We start from the raw sequence: 21254 nt of genomic DNA, 5'->3' as shown, positions 1-21254 counted from the left end.
GTATTCTTGATATGTCTTCCATATCTCCCAAACCTCTTGCATATTTTCATATTTTTGTCTCTGCTGCATTCTGTAATTCTTCTGACTTGCCTTCTAGTTTATTAATTTTCTCTTCAATTGGATCCAATCTGCTGTTAGATTCATTCTATTTGGTTCTGTTTCAAATCAGCTAGGCCATTTTTCATATTTTCTTGTCCCCAAAAGCTGTTTGCAAGTTTGTTTTATAATATGCCTGATAATTTCAATGTCTAGAGTCTTCGTGAACCTGTTTCTGCTATTGTTTTTGCTGATTCGCATTTATGATACCTTTTCTCCCTGTGTTCTTGTTTAGTCATTGAATTTGAAGAATTACTGTGGCCCTAGCTGGTGTGACTTAGTTGGTTGGAGCATCATCCCATAAACTGAAATGTTGTTGGTTTGATTCCCAATCAGGGCACATGCCTAGGGGTCACACATGCCTAGGAGTCAGTGCACATGCCTAGGCTGTGAGTTCCTCAGTGAGGAGGCAACCTATTGATGTTTCTCTGCTCTCTCTTTCCCTCCCTTCCCCTCTCTCTAATATCAATAAGCATGTCCCTGGGTAAGGATAAAAAAAATTCATTGTGAGGATTTTTAAAGCTTAGGATGAAGGTGGCTTCAATGAGGGAGAATTTGTATTTGTGTTTGCCAGATATCTAGAAGAAATACTTGTCTGGAATCATTTTAAACTAAATTCAAGGGTTGAGGTTTTCTCTGATTACCCAGTTAATATAAATTTGGGCTGTCAATCAACCTGGTTTATAATTTCCTCTCCTGTTCTACTCAGCACCAAGGAAAATCTCTTCTAGTCCTTGAAGGTGGCAAAAGGGTTAGGTGTATCTCTGTTTCACCTGTACCCCAAGGATGTAACCCTTTGAGTCTTCAGTGTAATGTAAGGAAGGTCTTTTATTATATTCCCCACTTTGAGCCAGCCCTCAGTTTTAACTTCTAAGACCATCCATCAAAACCAGAGTTCAAGCTGACCTTGATTAGCAAGTACCTTCTGGTCTAAAGGGGCACCTCTGTTCTACTTACCACTTGGAGATTTCACTTTTCATTAGATTTGGCCCAGTATTCCCTTACTATCTTGCCAGATCTTTGATGCTTTTAAGATATTTTAAATATTTTATTCATTTTTACAGTATATTTATATAGCAGGAAAGTTGATTCAAATAACCATATTCCCAGAAACTGAAGTGGTTTTATTTTTTAGTTAAAAAAAAAAAATTCCAGCAAGGGAGGAGGGTGGAAGGGGCAAAAGGAGGGAAAGAAGGGGAAGGGCCTAGTCAAGGAACTAGTATAAATGACCCATGGACATGGACAAGAGAATGAGGATTGAATGGGGGAGGTGGGGTAGGCGGGATAAGGGGGAGCAATAGGGGAAAAATGGGACAACTGTAATAGAAAAACAATTTTAAAAAATTCCATCAGATAGTCTCTATAAGCAATCCAAACTAGCATTGTTTTGGTTTTTCTGTTTGAGGGTGGGCATTGTCAGTTGGTTTGCTGATTTGCTGGCTAATGTGTCCTCCCCAAAAAGAACCTAGTTTTAAAAAATCAAGTAATTGAAAACAAACACATTCTATAATATGAGACTTTGTACAGACTCAAATATAAAGCAATTTTCTACTTCTGATGAATTAGTTCTGAGGAAGATAAAATTTCACCTTATATTTAGGCAAATATGATATTATAAGAGTCTTTCACAATACCTAGCATAGGGTAAGTATTTAATAAATATTAGCCTTCCCCACCTCTCTCTCCTCTAGCTCTTCAGGACTCCCCTTTTTAAAAAAAATCTAAGTAGTCCATTTGTTTAAACTAATGTGAGTCTGTCCCTGCTTAGGGTAAGTGGCATGGTCAGCATATTTCTCTAAAACTCTTCTAATCCGCAGTAATAATCATTTGAATTTCTCTCTCTCTCTCTCTCTCACACACACACACACACATAATCTTATAAATTACTGGGTTTTATGGCCTTTTATTTTACAAGGATTGTTACAAAGCATAATGATCAATATTTCATAGAAGAAACTTGAATTCCATTTAGAAAATGAAGATTTTTTGTTGTTGTTCCAGATAGAATTAGTCTTCTTTTTTACTCACATTGGATTTGAGAATTTCTAAGAAAAAAATGAGTAAGAAATTAATGTAGTTTCTTCAGTGACTTTAGTGAGGGTGGGCCAGGCTTTTCATGGTAGAATAAGCATATGTCTAGGATATCAGGCCACTGTGCAGAGGATGTAAGGCATAGGCCATAGCCACTTCCCTACCCTCTAAAATACATCGCAGCAATTTTTGTAAGATTATAAGAGGGTCAGAGGTTCAGGAGCCTTCCCCCACCCTTTCTTATTCACTACAAATTACCAGTCATTACCACCAGCACCATAGCTTTTTGTTGTTGTTAATTCTCTTTCTCTCTCTCTCTCTCTCTCTCTCTCTCTCTCTCTCTCTCTCTCTCTCTCTCTCTCTCTCTCTCTCTCTCTCTCTCTCTCTCTCTCTCTCCTTAAACAGAAGTTTATTGGCTACAAGTCCAAGATCAAGGTATTAGCATGCTTGGTTTCTTCTGCAGTCCCTTTCCTTGGCTTGTAGATGGCCATCTTCTCCCTGTGTCTTCACATGGTCTTTCCTCTGTGAGTTTCAGTTATGTCTTTTAATTCATTTTTTCTTCTATTCTGTGACTTCCCTGCTTGTAGAGTTCTGTCCATAATACTGGAGAAGACCAAGAAAGAGAAGAAAACACAAATTCATAACATTTTTCAAGTTTGAAGAATTCTTAAGAGATGCCCTGGTTTAATTTTTTCCTGTCCAAATAATTAAAATGAAAAGCTAGAGAGGTTATAAATTGCCCAAAGTTACAGACCCACACTAGAACCCTGGGGTTCTTGACTTCCATGCCATTACACATCCTTCTAACTATGCTGCTGGTTCCCTGTATGCTACTTTTAAGCCTTTTCTTAATCAGGACTTCACATTTGGAGACAGTGAGGCAACTGCAGGTCTTGAGGCCAGCTGAATAAAGTTCTCTGCATTGCTGCTAGGGGAATTGGAATGATTGGGAATATAGAGGGGATGCAGAGAGGGAGGCATAAACTCGTGTAGAGAGAGAATGGGGCAGGGTTTGGAGGTAGTGGAAGGTCAGGATTAATGAGAGGGAAAGGCAGCCCAGGTGGAAAAAACTGATATTTGAAGTCTCAGTCCAAAGAAAGGATGAGATATGTTGGGGGTGGAGCACAATAATAATAGTGACCAAAATATAGAATACTAGCTGAGGTCGGTGATGCTCATATAATGAGGTGAATTTCAAATAACACTAACTTTCCTTTTTTGGCATAAGAAAGATATGAGGCCAAACTAACATTTGAGAAGCATTATAAAAAGAACAGACACATTTAACTGGAAAAATATAAGAGGGACATAAACCTTTCTTTCCACAATGAGAAGTAATGGGCTGGGATTGCCATAGGAAATTAAGATTATACACCAAGGGCAAAAAACTGTGCATGTTTAACCAAATGATGCTGAAAATTCAGAAAATCTTGAAAGGACATCTAGAGGAGACATCCTCCAGTCTGGGATGAGTTAAGTTCAGTCCTGCCTGGAGGCAGAGGGAGGGATGAAATGCCCTGTCACAGAGTCTAATAGTCTGGATCAAGGCCGATTCATGGAAACAAAGCATCTCATTATGGAGAGAGGTGGAGAACAGCAGGAAAAATCCCCAACCTATTTGCCTAGGGCTTCAGTGCAGTATAGAAACTTTCTGGTTTGATCAATTTTAGGCTCTGATTATAACAAAAAGAGATTTCAGTTAAACCAAAATGAAACAACATCCCATGATACTTCCATGGAGCTTGGATCTAATTTACTGGAGAATTTGCAACTGGGAATAACTAGCAAGAACAGTTTAAGTAGAGCTGGGAATGGAAACAAAGAAAGGGATAAAATTATTGCTTCATTTGGGAATTTAGGATTCGGCTCTGAGGGCTTGCAGCTTGTCACAGAGGATAAATTAAGTGAGGGTTCTCCCAGCCTAGTGGCTATGCAAGAACCCACTTCTGGGAACCCACAGTGAAGGCTGGGTGTGTCAGAACGTGTGCTGAATTCCTGGCTTCAATTACAGACTACCGGGCGGCTGAAAGGAGTCTGTCATTGCCGATGTCATCACATTTACAAGATTCATAGGTCCCCTCTCCAGTAAGACTCAAGAATGAGGGCCTCTCCGCACCTGCAGCCATGTCCCATAGCTGTGCACTGTATGAATGATGTAAAGGTGAGGGTCACTCTGGTGTGTCCACTCACTCCTACCAGGGCAAATGAGGACATGGGAGCTTGGAGAAGTTACACAGAGCTTCCACGGCCCTGGTATGGCCTTCAAGTTATAGGCCAGAAAAATCTCCAAAGGGATTTTTATTTATCTAAAATGAAAACAGAAGTACGAATAAGCTGATCTCTCAATTGAAATAGTTTATGATACTTTGCTGGTCTATGAATTGTCCTCTGCCTGTTGAAATCCATTTAAGTTCTTCTCCTGCCAACATCTTAAAGGGATTCAAAAGTGTGTGGGTGCTCAGCCTGTCTTCTTCAACTAATTGTATCTAGACTCTGCCCCTGGAGATGCCATTAGAGAACTGACAGGCACAGGGAACTGCTTCTCCTCACAGAGAGAAACTCCCAAACAACCAGCCCCACATTCCTCTCTGACTCATGCCACCAACCCCCCCCCCATGCCCTGCAGGTCAGTGGGGTGGGAACCCTGCCACATCTGGAACAACTTCAGCTAGAATAAGATGTCTGTTCTGATAGCTGGGACTTACTTCCTCCCTTCCCCAGCCCTGGGTCACTCCCCGGCCTGTGCCCCAGGTTTTATGATAAGATGAAGCCAGTAATGGGCAGAGGACAGTCAACAAGATCTACCCTAGAGCTGGCAGCCTCACCTGGGGATATCTGATCACAGTCTCTATGGCTCATCTACTTGCCCTAGTATAGAATCCTCCCAGCCCCTGAGAGCAGGCACTTCTCATTATCCAAGTCAGTGGATGAGAGTGGAGGTACACCTCATTTTTCATTTGTTGAGTGCATACCATGTGTCAAGTCCTATGCTAAGTGGTAAGTATACAGTAGTGCACAAAATAGACGTAAGTCTTGCATGCAGCTTACTGTCCAGTGGTAGAGGCCACCATTAAACAGATTCACAAAAAATATATATGAGCTGAAAATAAATTAGTGTTACAAAACAGTGAGATAAATTTACATTACTTTATCTACACAAAGTCACTCATATACACACACATGCAAACATGCCATCTGTGTCTATCTCTGATGCTCTTTCTGACACAGTGTTTCTGTCAAACCCAAGGCAGTGGAAGTATGGAGTCTGCAAAAATCCACAAAGTGGATAATCTAAAAATCAGAAATAAAGAGTTGACCCAATGTCAGGATGAAATTGATCTTGGTGATTTATCTGGATATGATATCATATAAAAACTGGTCACCCCATGGCAGGATGATGTAGTTAGCTGGAGCCTCATCCTATACACCAAAAGGTTGTGGCTTTGACCCCTGGTCAGGGCACATGCCTAGGGTGTGGATTAGATCGCCAGTCGAGGTGCGCGCAGAAGGAAACTGATCGATGTTTTTAAAAATATTGGCCGCAAAATCCCATTTGCACATCTCAACTGAATAAATTTTATCCTCACTTCCTCAAAGTCTTCCAACACTGAAGTAGAAAGGCAAAACATATTTTTTGAGGAACCAGAGTGGCATGCAGCCACAGGGAAGAGAGGCCCAAAAAGATGGGTTCAAGTCACTCTAGCGCTATTCTTCCTTGGGTCCTATTCTGAAATCACCGAGTCTTAGGAGGTCTTCTCAATCATTATAGTGCCTCCCAAATCATGCAGACAGTTGATAATTGACCCAATTCTTCTAGCTCCTCAAATAAAGGAACTACACAATTTTTTCCAATCGTCTCAATAATCTACTCTGTTGTGAAGTTCTTTCTTTGGTAATTCTAGTCTTTCTTTTTCTACTTAGTATTTTGTTTTCTTAAACCTAAATATACCAAAGGGGAGATGTAGACACATTGCAATATCCTCCCCCCCCGATTCATAAGCATTTAAGCACTATATGGAAAGTGGCCACCCCTTCCTTCTGTATCAGAGGAAATCCAGCAGAGGTCCAAGATGGAAATACCATAAAAGTCTGGGACTCTCTTCTCCTGTGCTTAGTTAATATAACCCCAAATTGGAAGGTCTCCTCCTAACAGACTGGGAAAATCCAGAGGCAGTTTCTTGATGTATATTTCCTCCTCTCAAGCATGGTCAATCCAGAAAGGTGAAGGTCAATAGATAGACATCAGATGTAAACCAAGTGCAAACGTTTCTTTGCTTTACCACAAAATCTTGTTATACAGGGAAAATGAGTAAACTAAAGGATACAAGAGCATGTGACTAGATAACTTACTTCTGTAGGGTCATTTTATGATTCCAAAATAGAACCAAGCAAAATTAAGTGCAGAGTCCATTCAGATAAATAATGACTGCTAAAATTTAAGCAACACTTTTAAAAAACTAGGTCTTAGGTTTTTATTATTATTTGTCTTTTTATTTACTTCATATTAGCAAAACACCTTAGTTAGTAGTCAGAGTTCCAAAAACCTTAATCCATTTTCCTCAAAAGCTTAGGGAAAGAATAAATCTTTCAGCCAGGGTGACATATTATTTTACATTGGCCCTCTGGGTCCTCCACCAATTCTACCCTAATCTCTCATTGAACCCATTTCTACTGATTTTTTTCCTACTTAGACCTTGTGCTTCCAAGATAACCCATCCACCAACCCCCACATACCCACCCATTCCCACATCTAAGCACGTGTTTGAACATTGTCTCCTGTCTGCTAAAATGTTGTCTTCCTGGCCTCTACTCAAAACCCAGCTCACGACCCTTTCCTCCAAAGAGTCTTTATTAAGTCCAACTAATCAAGATGGCTTCTTTGCTCTAGATTACCTAACCATTTAGTTTCAACAATATTTAATTGCATAAACCAGCATGTGTGTGTGTGTTTTATAGGGCATTGGGGTAAATTACATTTTCTATCTCATTTGTTACATTTTAAGTTCCTTGAGGGCCAAGGGTTTGTATTTGGGAGGGGGGGGCGAATATCTAGCCTCCCCACCCTAATCCTTAGAGTTCTTCACTAAGTGCTAAAATTGTGTTTCAGACTAACTAATTGCTCATTACAGAATGAGACACAGACAACTTTTCTGTATCACCTTCTAAGAGATGGATCAATGATGAACAGCAATACCGAGAATGGGGAAAATGGCTAACAAAGAAAAGAAATCTTAATTCTGTACTCCATCAGAGACTTCCACACTTTCAACATTGTTTGGGAATACTTGATAAGTAATTTCTCATGTCAGACCAATATCTCAACTCCCACTCAAAAAGAGCAGCCATTATAAGCTCACAGGGGAGAAGCATGGTATAAGCAGTGCCTAGTACATAGCTGACGCTCGGATAGCATTTGTGGAAGAAAGGAAAGGTGGAAAAAGTTAGAAAGGTGTGAAGAAAGTCAACAGGTTCTAAATCTCTTTATTGTCGCCTGTTAATGTTGTTGGCTTTGTAGGCAAGAGAAAGCCAGTAAGTGACTAGAGAAACTGGAGGCCATGGGGTGGGTACAAAGTTAATAAGAAAAGTAATATCAGTATGTTGAAGTTCCCTGTGTGGTAGAAAACAAGATGCAAATAAACAGAAATAAGAGCATCACTAAAAGATCTGGGCCAAGGTCTAGCCATGTGCTGGGAACGATGAGAAAAAGCTTAGGACATTTCTGGAAGGTAGTCAGAGAAGACTCTGGAGGAGGAAGAGAAGATAATAAACCAGCATTTGGCAAGAAAGAAGCTACAGAATTGAGCACAGAGGAGTAGAACTGAAGAAATTACACACGTGGGTCATTGGAAATGGGAGAGGGTAACTGGGAAATAGTTTAACAGTTTATCTTATCATGAGAACGCCTTGTTGGAAGTGAGGAGAATTGAGATGGTGGGGTGTGAGTAATTGATAAGAGGAATTGGTGAGAGATTGGGAAGGTTTAGATTTGTCTTTTCTTAAGTACATGGAATATAAACAAGTCAAAAATCAGCCCATTTTTCACTTTCTACCAACAAGCACACAGGAGCAGAGCTGTCAGCTCTTCCTCAGGCACCGGACAGGAAAGTACCGTCAGTGACATGACTGTAGCATAAGGAAACCAGCTTGATGCCAAGAGTGAAATGAACACCTCTAAGCAAATACACTGCCCTTTTTGTCAGCATACAAAATTCTTAAACTCATCTTGTTCCCAGAAATCAGTTTCTTCTCATCTTCAGCTGCATCTCCCTTGATCCTCATTTCCCTGAGTGACTCTGCACAGACAGCCCTTCAGATGCCTGGAAACTTCTCAAAGATGAATCTGTTTTCAGGGTCTACTCGAACCTGTCAGTTTCATCTGCAGTCTGACTTATATTATTTTAGAGGCTTTGCTATTGCCACAGATAGAGGTGGAGAATACCTAAAGACTGATTTGTACAGTGAAAAAATGGTGACATAGTTAAAGAAAAACTGTAACAGCAAAATAAACATAAAAACACGACCCTGTTATCCAGTTAACTGATACTGTTGAGCACCTACTGTGCAAAGCATTATGCTAAGCACAGAAAGGAATATAAAGTTAAAAATACATACAATCTTCACCTTTCCAAGGCTTACAATCTAGTAAAAGATACAACTACATATATAAATTAATCCAGTACAAAACAGTGCTATTATAGAGGTTCAAATAATGACAGCATAATTGGGAGAGACAAATGATTGTCTCTAGAGAGATGTAGGAAGCATTCTTGGAGGAGACAGTATTAAGCTGGGATTTAGATGAAGGATAGGACCTTGATAGGTGGATGAGAAAAGGAATGGCATTCCAGAAAGAAAGAACAATATGAACAAAGATTGCAAAGCAAAAGAGGAAAGAACAAATTCAAGAACAAGTAGACCCATGATGTTGTAGTCTAGGTGACAAGAAGGGATGTAGATACAAATGTAGGTAGTGTCACTATGGAGGGCTCTGACGACTAAGCAATGGAGTTTGGATTTTATTTGGTATAAAATGGAGAATCAGATAATTGTGATAGATGTCCCATATTTCTATGAATTTGAAATTATTTGATAACTGACTCAACTTCTGAAGTTTGAGAATAAACAATTTTCAAGTTACCATAAGGAAAATGACATTTCACATGGACTCCACTATGGAAGCTATTGTCTTTATCAAGTTTATCCACATCTACACAAATCCACAGGACATAAAAATGGGAGACCAAGAGTGTAAAGTGTCTTTTTTGAAAGGTTTTAACAGAAAAGAGATTTTCATTCACCTAAGAAGGTGATGGTAATTCTTTTACTTTCAGTCAGGAGGGTCATTCAGATGACCACAAGAAGTCCCTTGATGGACCCAGACAGACAACAGGAGAGAGGGATATGTGCAAATAATATAATGTTGAGGAACTATAGAATAATGGAGTCTTAGGAGCCAGGTAAGAAAGCTTTCTGGTGAACCAGGTATACAAAGAAGAAAGGGACAGGGTTGAACAGGGAGGACAGAAAAACAGTACCTAAGGTTGGAGGAGGAGGGAACTGGCCTGAATGAATGTTTGAAGGCAAGTACCAGCAAGCACATGTGGTTAGTGTCATGTGTGGGAGACAGAGAACAGATGAACCCGGCTGGAATGGACAGTCTGTAACAAGAGCTAACAAGGACTCAGTCCATAGGTAGACCAGTTTCCGGCACAACAGCCTGGATCAACATTGGATGCTATTCCTGGCCTCTCCAGAGAGGTAGGAACCTCATGTCCATTTCCCCTTATACATTAATGAGACATGGGTTACACTTCTAGTTGTTCTAGACTTTGACTCATCCTCCTGTTATGAATCTGAGTGTCCTATGATGCTCTGTATTATACTGAGGGATAAAGTGAGGCCAAGCCAGAGAAGACTACTGGGCCCAAATTCAAGTTACACTTAAGAACTAAGTTCTGCTTGGACTAAACCTATATCTGAGGACTTCTCACCCTCCTCTTCCTCTGTTCCCCCTGGACATCCTGTACAGGATGCTGAATTCTGCCATACCCAAGCCAGGTAAGGGAGTGATCAGATATGGAAGCAGAGGCCATGATGGAATTACTTCAGAAGGGCTGCCATGCTTTGGGTTAGCTGCCTCTCATAGCCCAGACTCCCTAGGCTTATGCACAGCATTTTTATTTCTAATCCCATCTGAATTCACAGATGCAAGTGGCCATAATGTCAAAGTAGGAACTGATTATTGACCATTCTGAGCAACTAGTAAAGCCATGGTGACCCTAAACCATGAAGGAAAAACTGAGTTCAATTTTGCTGAGCAGAGCAAAACTTTCATATAGCATATAGTTAGACACTGGGGACCAAGGCATCCCTGCAACCCAGCTGACGAATCTCTCCCTCATGTTCTCTCTAAGCTCCACATTCTACCACAGAAAATAAGTAAAAAGGGGGTTGCCCCACACCCTTCTGTAGGAAAAAGGTACATTTTGGGATGGTTTGGAGGCATCAATATGGTAAGCAATGTTAGGGTACAATTAAGATCTGGCTGCTCAACCCTACAATAAATTACCATCAAAGGCACTCACACATCAATAGGGAAAAAAACACATGTGCTTGCAAGACGATGTGTGTTTGATGCTCATAAAAAAGATAAAAATATAGGTCATCATCATGTAACGAGCTTGTAGGTGTCAGAACGTGTGCTGTTGGGGGAAGTAGGGAGCGAAATGGAGAGAGCTCAGCAAACCAAAAAGGAAATGAAAATCAGACTCCTATCCCCAAATTCTTCCCGTCCATGGAAGACAGTGGATGAGCCATGGTGGGGCACAGATGGACCCCTCCCCCATTTTTATTTCTTAGAGCATCCCCTTCCCTGTACTCCAGCTGGATTTCTAACATATTAATCACCTCTCCCATTTTGAAATCAACCGGTCAGGCCATTATTCAAACATTGTTAATGACACCATCAACCAAGGTATCAATTAGGCAAGTTGGGATAAGAAGAGCAGAGAATAGGGCTGGCCAGAGAGCAGAACACAAGTCTGTTTTGGTGTCAGTAACGCACATGACAGCAAGGGCTCCTAACTCTTTAATTCCACTCCTCCTAAAGGAAACTACAAATACACTGAATTCTCCAATCAAGACCTAAAGCAAAACACGACTTCATCAGCATCCCTTACCTTGCCCCCTCAGCCCTTAATTGAACTTCGGCTAGTCACATCACACCACTCAGGATACACAGGCAAAGAGCCCCAGTTAACCAGCTCCAGGCACAACTATTCCTGTGGTTGGGGCCCAGTATTAGGGGAGGGAAGACTTCCTCAATCCATATCTGAACTTTCTTTAAAATCTAGCTCAACATTTCCTTACACACAGAACTTTTTTTTTTCAAATAAGGAAAGTCTTCATATTTGTTGATTCTTTATTTCTTAAATTCAAGAGCTGAGTATTGTTTTTCCCAACAGACTGAGAGTTTTCTAAAGACCAAAGCTAACTTTTTCTCTTTTTCTTTTTTTTGTTAAGTTTTTGCCTCCCACACCTAACCATATTCCTTCTCTGTCCAGACAGGCTCTATTCAAAGGGGCTGTTCAGAACAAATGGGTGTGACAGGTACTCAGGTCACTGAAATTTGGATTCTGGAGAAAGGACGGAAACCAAGGCTACAGTCCAAACTACTGCATAGTTCAGTCATCAAGACATCCAAGTTCCTTCTTATTATATGCTTAGGGAGGTTTTCAGAGCATTTTGTTCTTAGACTCCAATGTTCTTGAGTCATTCCCCAGCTCCTTCTCACCTTGCTACTCTCCAGATGCATGCAAGTTCTCCATGGTTTTCTCTCCACACCCATCAATTACCCAGATCCTCAGACAAATGTAGGAGACTAGAGAAGGATAGGATGTCAATGTTTCATATTTTTAGTGTCTTCAGACCCAAAGAAGGTAGCTAGGGCAACTCAGTTCTAAATACCACAACCAAAATTAGAAATCTCAATAAAAAATATTCTTGTTTAGAGTTTTGAGGACACAGTTCTTACCTAATTAGATTAGCTAGGTTTCCTAGGCTTCTTCCCAAAAGACTCAGCTTCTTGGGCTCCTGTTTTCCTCTTTTCTCTGCCTGTCTTTCCTCCTCTAATGTCTTTCCTGCAACTTCACCCTAAACTCCAAAACACTAAGCTGCAGGAGCTGATAGATAATAAATAATAAACTTTCAAAATTAAGTAGCGAGGATTTTTAAGATGAAGAACAAAAACAAAAAACTTGTTTTCAATTAGCTTGTAGGTTTCCTCAGGGCAGGCACTGTATTATAATTTTCTCTTTTTTTAATAAAAGTTTTATTGAGATATAATTCACATACTATATGATTTACCTATTTAAAATGTACAACTTAATGGTTTTTAATATATTCCCAGGGTTGTGCAACTATCATCACAATCAATTTTAGAATATTATCATCATCACAGAAAGAAAATTTCTATCTATTAGCTCCCATTTTCTCCTTTACCCCCAACACTCCTAGCTCTAGGGAATCATTAATCTACTCTCTCACTTTATAGAGTTACCTACTTTGAACACGTCATATAAATAGAATCATGTGATATGTGGTTTTTATGACTGACTTCTTTTCGTTAGCTTAATGTTTTCAAAATTTACCCATGTTGTTGCATGTATCAGTACTTCATCCCTTTGTTATAGCCAAATAATATTCTATCATATGACTACTCTATATTTCATTAATCCAGCTGATGGACATTTGGGTTGTTTCCATTTTTCAGCTATCATGAATAACACTGCTATGAACATTTATATACAAGTTTTTATGTGAACATTTGTTTTCATTTTTCTTGGGTATATATTTAAGAGTAGAAATGCTGGATAATATGGTAACTCCAGGTTTAACATTGTGAGAAACTGCCAGACTGTTTTCAAAAGAAGATGTATCATTTTGTATTCCTACCAGCAATGTATAAGGATTACAGTTTTTCCAGTTTTCACTAACACTTATCATCTTTTTATTATTATCATTATATTATTATTATTATCACCATTCTAGTGACTTTGATTTGCATTTCCTTGATAGATAATGATATTGAGCATATTTTTCATGTGCTTATTGTATATCTTCTTTGGAGAAATGTCTATTCATATCCTTTGCCCATTCTTAATTGGGCTCTTTGTCTTTTTATTATTGAGTTATAAGAATTCTTAATAAATTCTAGATATAAGTCTCTTACCATATGTATGTTTTGCACATATATTTTCCTATTCTGCAAGTTGCCTTTTAACTTTATTGATGGTGTTCTTTGAAGGAAAAAGTTTTATGAAGTCCAATTTATCTAAATTTTTAGTGTGCCTTTAAGAAGCCATCACCTAATCCAAGGACATAAAATTTATACTTATGTTTTCCTGTAAGAGTTTTATTATTTTACTCTTATTTGAGCTTTGATCATCTTGAGTTAATTTTTGTATATAGTGCAAAGTGGTAGGGATCCAGCTTAATTTGTTTTGCATATGGCTAACCAGTTGTGCTAGCATCACTTGAAAAGACTATTTTTCCCCCACTGAATTGTCTTGGCACTCATCAAAAATCAATCGACTGTAAATGTGAGGGTTTATTCTTGGACTCTCATTCTATTCCACTGATCTGTATCTCCTTCTTTATGCCAGTACCATACTCCCTTGGTTACCTTTTGCTTTGTAAGTTTTAAAATTAGAAAATGTGTGTCTTCCAAACTTGTTCTTCTTTTTCAAGATTGTTTTGGCTATTTTGGGTCCCTTGAGTTTCTGTAAGAATTCTGGGATCAGCTTGTCAATTTCTGCAAAGAAGCTGGATGGGATTCAGACAGGTACTGTGTTGAATTAGTAGATCAGTTTGGGAAGTATTGCCATGAACATGGGATGCTTTTTACATTTATTTAGTATTTCTTTAATTTGTTTCAACAATATTTTGTAGTTTTCAGAGTACAAGTTTTCTACTTCTTTTGTTAAAATTTATTCCTAAGTATTTTATTATTTTAGATGCTACTGTAAATGGACTTGCTTTTTAAACATTTTTAAGTATATTTTTTTGATTATGCTATTACAGTTGTCCCAATTTTTCCCTCCTTCCCCCCCCCTTCTCCCAGTACCTCCTTTCCCTCAAGCAATTCCCCGACCCCACCGCTTAGTTCATTTCCATGGGTCATGTATATAAGTTCTTTGGCCTCTTCATTTCCTATACTATTCTTAACACCCCCCTATTTTGTACCACAAATTATGCTTCTTAATCCCTGCACCTTTTCCCCCATTCTCTCTTCCTCCTCCCAGCTGATAACCCTCCAATGATCTTTATATCTATGATTCTGTTCCTGTTCTAGTTGTTTGCTTAGTTTGTTTTTGTTTTTGTAGATTCAGTTGTTGATGGTTGCAATATTGTTGCCATTTTAATGTTCATAGTTTTGATCTTCTCCTATTTCTTAAATAAGTCCTTTTAACATTTCATATACTAAAGGCTTGGTGATGATAAACTCCTTTAGTTTTACCTTGTCTAGGAAATACTTTATCTGCTCTTTCCTTCTAAATGATGGCTTTGCCAGGTAGAGAAATCTTGGTTGTAGGTTTTTGCTTTTCAGCACTTTGAATACTTCTTGCCAGTCCCTTCTTGCCTGCAAAGTTTCTTTTGAGAAATCAGCTGACAGTCTCATGGGAACTCCTCTGTAGGTAATTCTCTTATTTTCTCTTGCTGCTTTTAAGATTCTCTCTTTATCTTGAACCTTTAGCATTTTAATTATGATGTATCTTGGTGTGGTCTTCTTTGGGTCCAACTTGTTTAGGACTCTCTGTGCTTCCTGGACTTGTATGTCTATTTCCTTTACCAAATTAGGGAAATTTTCCTTCATTATCTTTCAAATAAGTTTTTAATTTCTTTCTCTTCCTCTTCTCCTGCTGGCACCCCTGTGATTCAGATGTTGGTACATTTAAAGTTTTCCCAGAGGTTCCTAAGCCTCTCCTCATTTTTTTCAATTCTTGTTTCTTCCTTCTGTACTGGTGGATTCTTTATTTCTTCCTTATGTTCTAAATTGTTTATTTGAATTCTGGCTTCCTCCCCTTCTTGTTGGTTTCCTATGAGTTTTCCTTTATTTCACTTAGTGTAGCCTCCATTTCTGTGCTTTCTGATTTCTGAGCATTCTGAACACCAGTGTTTTGAACTCTGCATCTGATAGGTTGGCTATCTCCACTTTGCTAAGCTCTTATTCTGGGGTTCTGTTCTGTTCCTTCATTTGGGCCATATTTCTTTGTCTCCTCAATTTTGCAGCCTCCCTGTTTTTGTTTCTGTGGACTAGGTAGAGCTGCTTTGACTCCCTGTCTTAGCGCACCTGCTAAGTTGAATGGGGCAAAGCCTTGGTTATTTGCCAGGGTAGGGCAACCCACTTCACTGCTTCTGTGCTTTTTTGTGTGTGGGGGCAAGGAGTCAGAGAGGGGACAATGTCACTGCTGCCTGTCTTCTGGAGGTTTGCCTGGTATTCGCTCCTTTTCTAGTCACTTCACTCACTTCCCATATGTGACTGGCACCCCTCCAGTTGCTTCCCTGGTGGTGGTACCCACAGTGGGTAGGTTTGCTTACATTCCTGGACTGAGTGGTCCCTATAAATGGACTCTTCTGAGAAACAGCAGTTTCTTCTGTTACCCAAACCCTCAGTGACTTTTATAGCCAGCAATAATGAGGTTTTATTTTTCCTGGCACTGGAACCTTGGGCTGTATGGTCTGGCCTGGGGCTGGGATCGCCCACTCACAAGGTATCCCCCAATTCTTATCCACCAAACATGACTGTAGGACTGCCCATTCTACCACCTCGACACCGCCACACAACATTCTCTCTGCCACTGTGCCCCGTCTCCACCCCTCCTACCCATCTGGATGAATGGGGCTTCTTTAAATCCTTGGTTGTTGGACTTCCATACAGTTCAATTTTCTGGCAGTTCTGGGTGTTTTTTGTTTTGAGCTTAGTTGTGATCCTTCTTAAGGTTGTGCAAGGAGGCGAAGTATGTCTACCTACACCTCCATCTTGACTAGAAGTCCCTATTTTATTTAATCAGAGAAGTGGAGGTCTGGAAGTGGTCCAGGATTTCCCCCTAATTTCATCTTGACAAGCAGTGACAGGGCCAACTCACGAATTGTAATCATGAAGCCTGGACTGGAACCAAGGCCTCCTGGTTCCTGTTATAGTGCTTTGCCACTGCATTTCAAGAGACTTAATAAATCCTTGATCAATTTATTCAACAAGCATGGCATCGTAGTTAGGACTAGGAGATACACAGATGAATAAAATAAAGTTCTGGCTCTCATCATCTGCTCCTCCTTGACAATCCACACCCCCCACCTCACCCACACCCAAAGAGTGGGTTAGATACTGCTCCCTGTGCTTTCATGATGCCTCATGCATTGTTCCTTTCACTACACTTTGCACATTGTACTATACTTATTTGTTACTATACCTGTTTCTTCCACTAACACTGTGAGTATCTTGTGCTCTGCTATCTCGCACAGTGCTCGGTTCAGTAAATCTTCATTGAAGGACTAAATTAGCTGGTCTAGGCCTCATTTCCCACTTCATTCTTCTGGCATAAACTTTGGTGGTATGTGGCCACATATCTCCCAGGTAAAAACCAAGAACTTGATATACTCAAACTATAATTAATGGCATCACCAGTAGTGTGGTAGAACTGGCACAGCACCCATGAAACTAACACAGCAATTCCACTCCCTCTTCCTATGTACACATGCCAAAGTGGAGATTTGGATTCAAGTAAAACAACCAAAGTTGGTTTCATGTTGGATGTATTTTATAAGGGGATGTTTGAGATAACTGAACAATTCAGAAAACTCCATTTTGTTTTATTTCACCCATACGTAGCCGATCTTGGGTTCAGACAGGGTTATCTATTTCTAAAGCCAAGTTGTTTTCTTCTCCTCATAGGCCTCATTTTGGTTTTGCCAACAAGTTAAAAGAAGGCATTAGGAGAATGAGATACATATATAAAGCTAAGTTGGTGCTGAGCCAAATGAGAGAGAGGAGTCTTAATAAAACTCATCTATATTCTTCTTCATAAAAAAATCATCATAAATGGATCTGTAAAGCGGAGTCTTGGGAGGCCCTGTAGTTGGCTCAGCCTGAGCTATCCACAGGGACAGAAAGGTAGCAGTGGATGGCTTTTTTCACACTCCCCATTGTCCACTGTGTGACTCTGAGCCCCAGCTCTTGGAAGCAGTTTGGAGAGACTCCAAATAAGTGAAGATTCTAGAACCAGGTTCATATAATTGTAGTAAATGCAGATTATCTAAGCCCAAAGTAGATTATTTGAGTCTGAATTGCCCACTTTGAGTATCTACACAGATTTAGTACCCTCTATCTGAAAAAAAAGCTAACATAGATAACAACTAACATCTATATACAAAATAGAAAATATATGCATAATTTATAAATCTGAATACTTGGAAGCATCAGGATATTGGAGAAATTTTCATTCAAAATATGAAAATGGCTACAATTTTTTAAAAAAGTGTCTGGGATAGCTGCATAATTACCTCCATGCCCCATAAGGCTAGTGCAGTTATATAACTATGTTTATATACCGCTCTATTTAAATCTACATGCACACATACGTGTTATGTAAGCCACTAATATACATAGTTATATATGTTTATATGCTGAGATATATGGGGTTTCATTTATGTTATTTATTTTATTAATTCATTTATTAGATTTCTATTAGACATGTCTATTTTGGTTTATCATCTGGTGAGAATCTGGCCTCACATAGCCCTGTCCTCCCTCTTTCCATATTCCTGGCTGACAGGAGGGCCTGTGCCCTGAAGCCTGGAGGCTTTTAGTTACTTTCTTTAAACTGGGGGAAAGGTTAGTCAAGGCCTTAACAAACCAATACATGTTGTCCCATCTCCTGGAGTGCTTATGTGAGGTCTGTCATCTATAACTATCCTCCTTATAAATAATCTTCTTTATGTAAACAGGGACAGCCCTACAATAAACTGCCCTCCTTTCTTAGGGTGGAGAAGAAAAGTGGGGGCATCAACTACGGATTCCTGTTCTCATCTGGGTTTAACTCGTCGGCAGCCGTCCGTCTCGAGAGACGATGGTGTAGCTTCTTAAGAGTCTATCTGCACTGCCGAGAATGGCTGTGCAGTCCGACTCGGGAGTGACATGGTATCTGTCTCCTCCCGTGTTGAATCGACATCTTGCGATGACGCTGAAGCTACAGAGCCTGGGCAGGGTAATATGGAGGGTCTGCTGTTGCCCATGCAGCAGACCCCCCCTCTCTTCGCAGCTGAAGGGTCCAAGGGAAAGACGGAGTCGATACAGCTTGGGTTCAGGTGCGCCGCAGGAGTTGCCGGTGTTGACTACAACGTCAAACCGCCTTAGGGACTCCGGCTCCGGATTTTCTGTCGGGGTTTACTCCCTTAGCCTTTCCCCTGAAGAGGTATGCCGCAAGGCAGCGGAGGTTTTTTGGAGTCAGAGTTTTCCTTCTCTGATGTACCCTGACTGGAAGATCGAACCAGCGACACTTAGCTCGCAGGCCGACGCTCAATCCACTGAGCTAAACCAGCCAGGGCAACCTGGGTTTAACTATAACTCTGAGTTTGCATATATGGGATAGGTAACTACTCTGCCCCTATGCTAACACTATTTAATATAACTGTACAATGAGCTAAGCAATGTAGGCAGTCAAATTTGGGCCTCATGACCCTGTTTGGGTATTTTTACTAGTCACCAAATCCCCACATAATCTAGGCCAGAAACACAGCTTCCATCTCTCTAGTGGTTTTTATCCCTGGCTGCACATTATTAAAAAATACTGATGCCTGGGCCCTATTCCACACCAGGTGAATCTACACATCTGAGAGTAGCTACCTCTACTGTTTAAAAGTTCCTGATTTGGATCCATATGAAGAGTTAAGAGCCACTTGTTTACACTGACCTGATTCAGTAGAAGCCAGAGAAGAATCTCAGGATTTGGGAACTAGTAGACAACCAGGGTATTTATATCTAGCTAAAAAGAAAGCAACAAACAAAAACAAAGTAAAGTTTTTTTTTCATTGAAGTATTTTCATCATGTTAATGTCTGCTTTCATAGATACAGCCAAAGAAACTGGGCTAAGAGTGTGGAGATGGTTGCTTTTCAGATGCCTCACATTTGAGAACCCACTCCCAGAGTAGTTACAAGGGAAACTGGGGCATGCATGCACATACACACGTATGAACACAAACACGCACATGCACATATACATACCATGTGACTGCAAGTAACTTAAAACAGAAAAAAATTTTAATTGAATTTCAGGGCCTGGGGAAGAGCTGAACCTATAATTATTTCTTAGCAAACTTGCTGAACACAGGGTTTCCCTCTTCTGGGACGAGATGAGACGGGTAGTATAATGAACCCTCTTTAATTAAAAAATAAAATGTTTTAGGATAATCATATTCTTTCAAGTTACATTATTTTTTAAAAGGAAAGGAAAGAGGGTGAGAAAAATATCAATTTTCGAATGCCCAGTGTTAGGTTACCTCAAATGGCCTTATTTCTCGTTCAACCCTCTAGATTCAAAATTCAATTATGAAGGGGAGAACTGGAGTTCCTGCATTATTCTCAGTATGAAGCTAACTTTTTTCGCCCCAGCTCTATTTCCACTTCTTTAGAAGCAACAGGCAGATTCAACACTCATTGATTCTAGCCAAGCAAAGCTGAGGGGAGGGAGCAAAAGTTGAGGCTCCAAAACAGAGATTCTTAAACCAATAGCTCTCTGACCTAACTTTATAGGATTCTCTAGTAAAGAAGTGCACTGTTGATGTTTCCTCCTGTAGAGTTCTTCCCATGTTTCTTAGGAAATATTTGGGATGTGGACATACAGACAGAGGCAGGAAAGTACTCTCCTGGATGAGAGGACTATGGAGAAGGGTGGGAGGAAGGCAGAGGGAAGCTCATGCTCTGATTAACTGGAACTGTCTCTCTTCAGACAGGTGAAGAAAACAAAGATGTCCATGGAATTGCGGGGAGTAGAGGTTTAAGCCTGAGTTCTGACTCTCAATGGGATCTGTGTCTATTGATGGCCTTGGGGGATGGTCAATGATCACCACCAGGGTAATTATGAGACATCCAACTCAGGAGGTTTCTTTTTAAATTTTGTTTTCATTTTCTTTGAATCCTATTTCCCCTCTTACTGCTTCTGGGTTTGATATCCCTGATGCTAACACTTCTGCATCTAATTGGAGATATCTTTATTCAAGGGAATAAGTAATATATTGGAAAATTTAAATGGAAATTTATTTTTTCCCAAGCTTTTTCTATCACATTTCCTCTTGATAGAAAAAGCAAAGGTATAAAGCAACTAAACCTATTACTGTCATTGACTTCACACCAAAAAAGTTACTTCTGATAGACTGTGTCTATACTGCCAAGCACAAAGTAGGGCAAAGGCACACGCATGCACATATACACACACTGTCCGCATCAGGAATATTCCCCGCTGTGACTGAAGGAAATACTGAAAAACTGAAGAGCCTGGAAATCTACCAGTGGGGAGGAGCCTCACAGTCAACAGCCTAGAGAGCTTTGCCCTGGCCAGGTCTACACCTGCCCAGGGAGAATTTTGATAATTTTAATAAAACCAAATTAAATCCTAAAGTAAGACTAGTTGGTGATTCAGTAGGGATGGCCCTCAACCATTATGGAATAGCTATAAAATAAAAATTATAGATGGATAAGAATAGGAGCAAAGCAAATAAAATCATTTTAATGGAGGAGAGAGAGAACATGGCAGAGAAGAGGAAAACTGACGAGTGTGGAGAGGGGTTTGTTTATAGGTTCCTCCAGGGTAAGTGGCGTTTGAGATAGGGGCCTACAGATGGCAGGGTAAAAAACTGGCACAGATTCTGGAATTTGTGCATTTGTGAGGAAAAGGGGGGATGCTTGAGTAAAAATGCATCTCTACCCAAGCAGAGAAGAGGCAAAGAGACCTGTAGTGCTGGAGAAGGTGGAGGAACGTGGAGGGGATGAGAGCCCCTTCCTGAAGGAACTTATGGTTTAATTAGGGGAGCAAATTTGGATCTAAGACACTGTACTGAGCACTTTATGTAC

General features: G+C 40.0%; 1 long non-coding RNA gene across 1 annotated transcript in view; it reads right to left on the bottom strand.

Moving 5' to 3' along the window:
* Window positions 1-2473: 2473 nt before the first annotated feature.
* The window catches only part of LOC150011858 (uncharacterized), a 127188-nt gene continuing 108407 nt past the window's right edge, over window positions 2474-21254 (bottom strand). Inside the window, exon 2 of the long non-coding RNA XR_016510685.1 lies at window positions 2474-2730. This is a non-coding gene — a long non-coding RNA (uncharacterized LOC150011858). The remainder of the gene's footprint in view (window positions 2731-21254) is intronic.

Source organism: Furipterus horrens, unplaced genomic scaffold (assembly GCF_987537825.1).
Source record: "Furipterus horrens unplaced genomic scaffold, mFurHor1.1.pri manual_scaffold_4, whole genome shotgun sequence".
NCBI classification, from domain to species: domain Eukaryota; kingdom Metazoa; phylum Chordata; class Mammalia; order Chiroptera; family Furipteridae; genus Furipterus; species Furipterus horrens.
The sequence above is the reverse complement of the archived record's forward strand: the minus strand, read 5'-3'. Positions and strand labels throughout refer to the sequence as shown.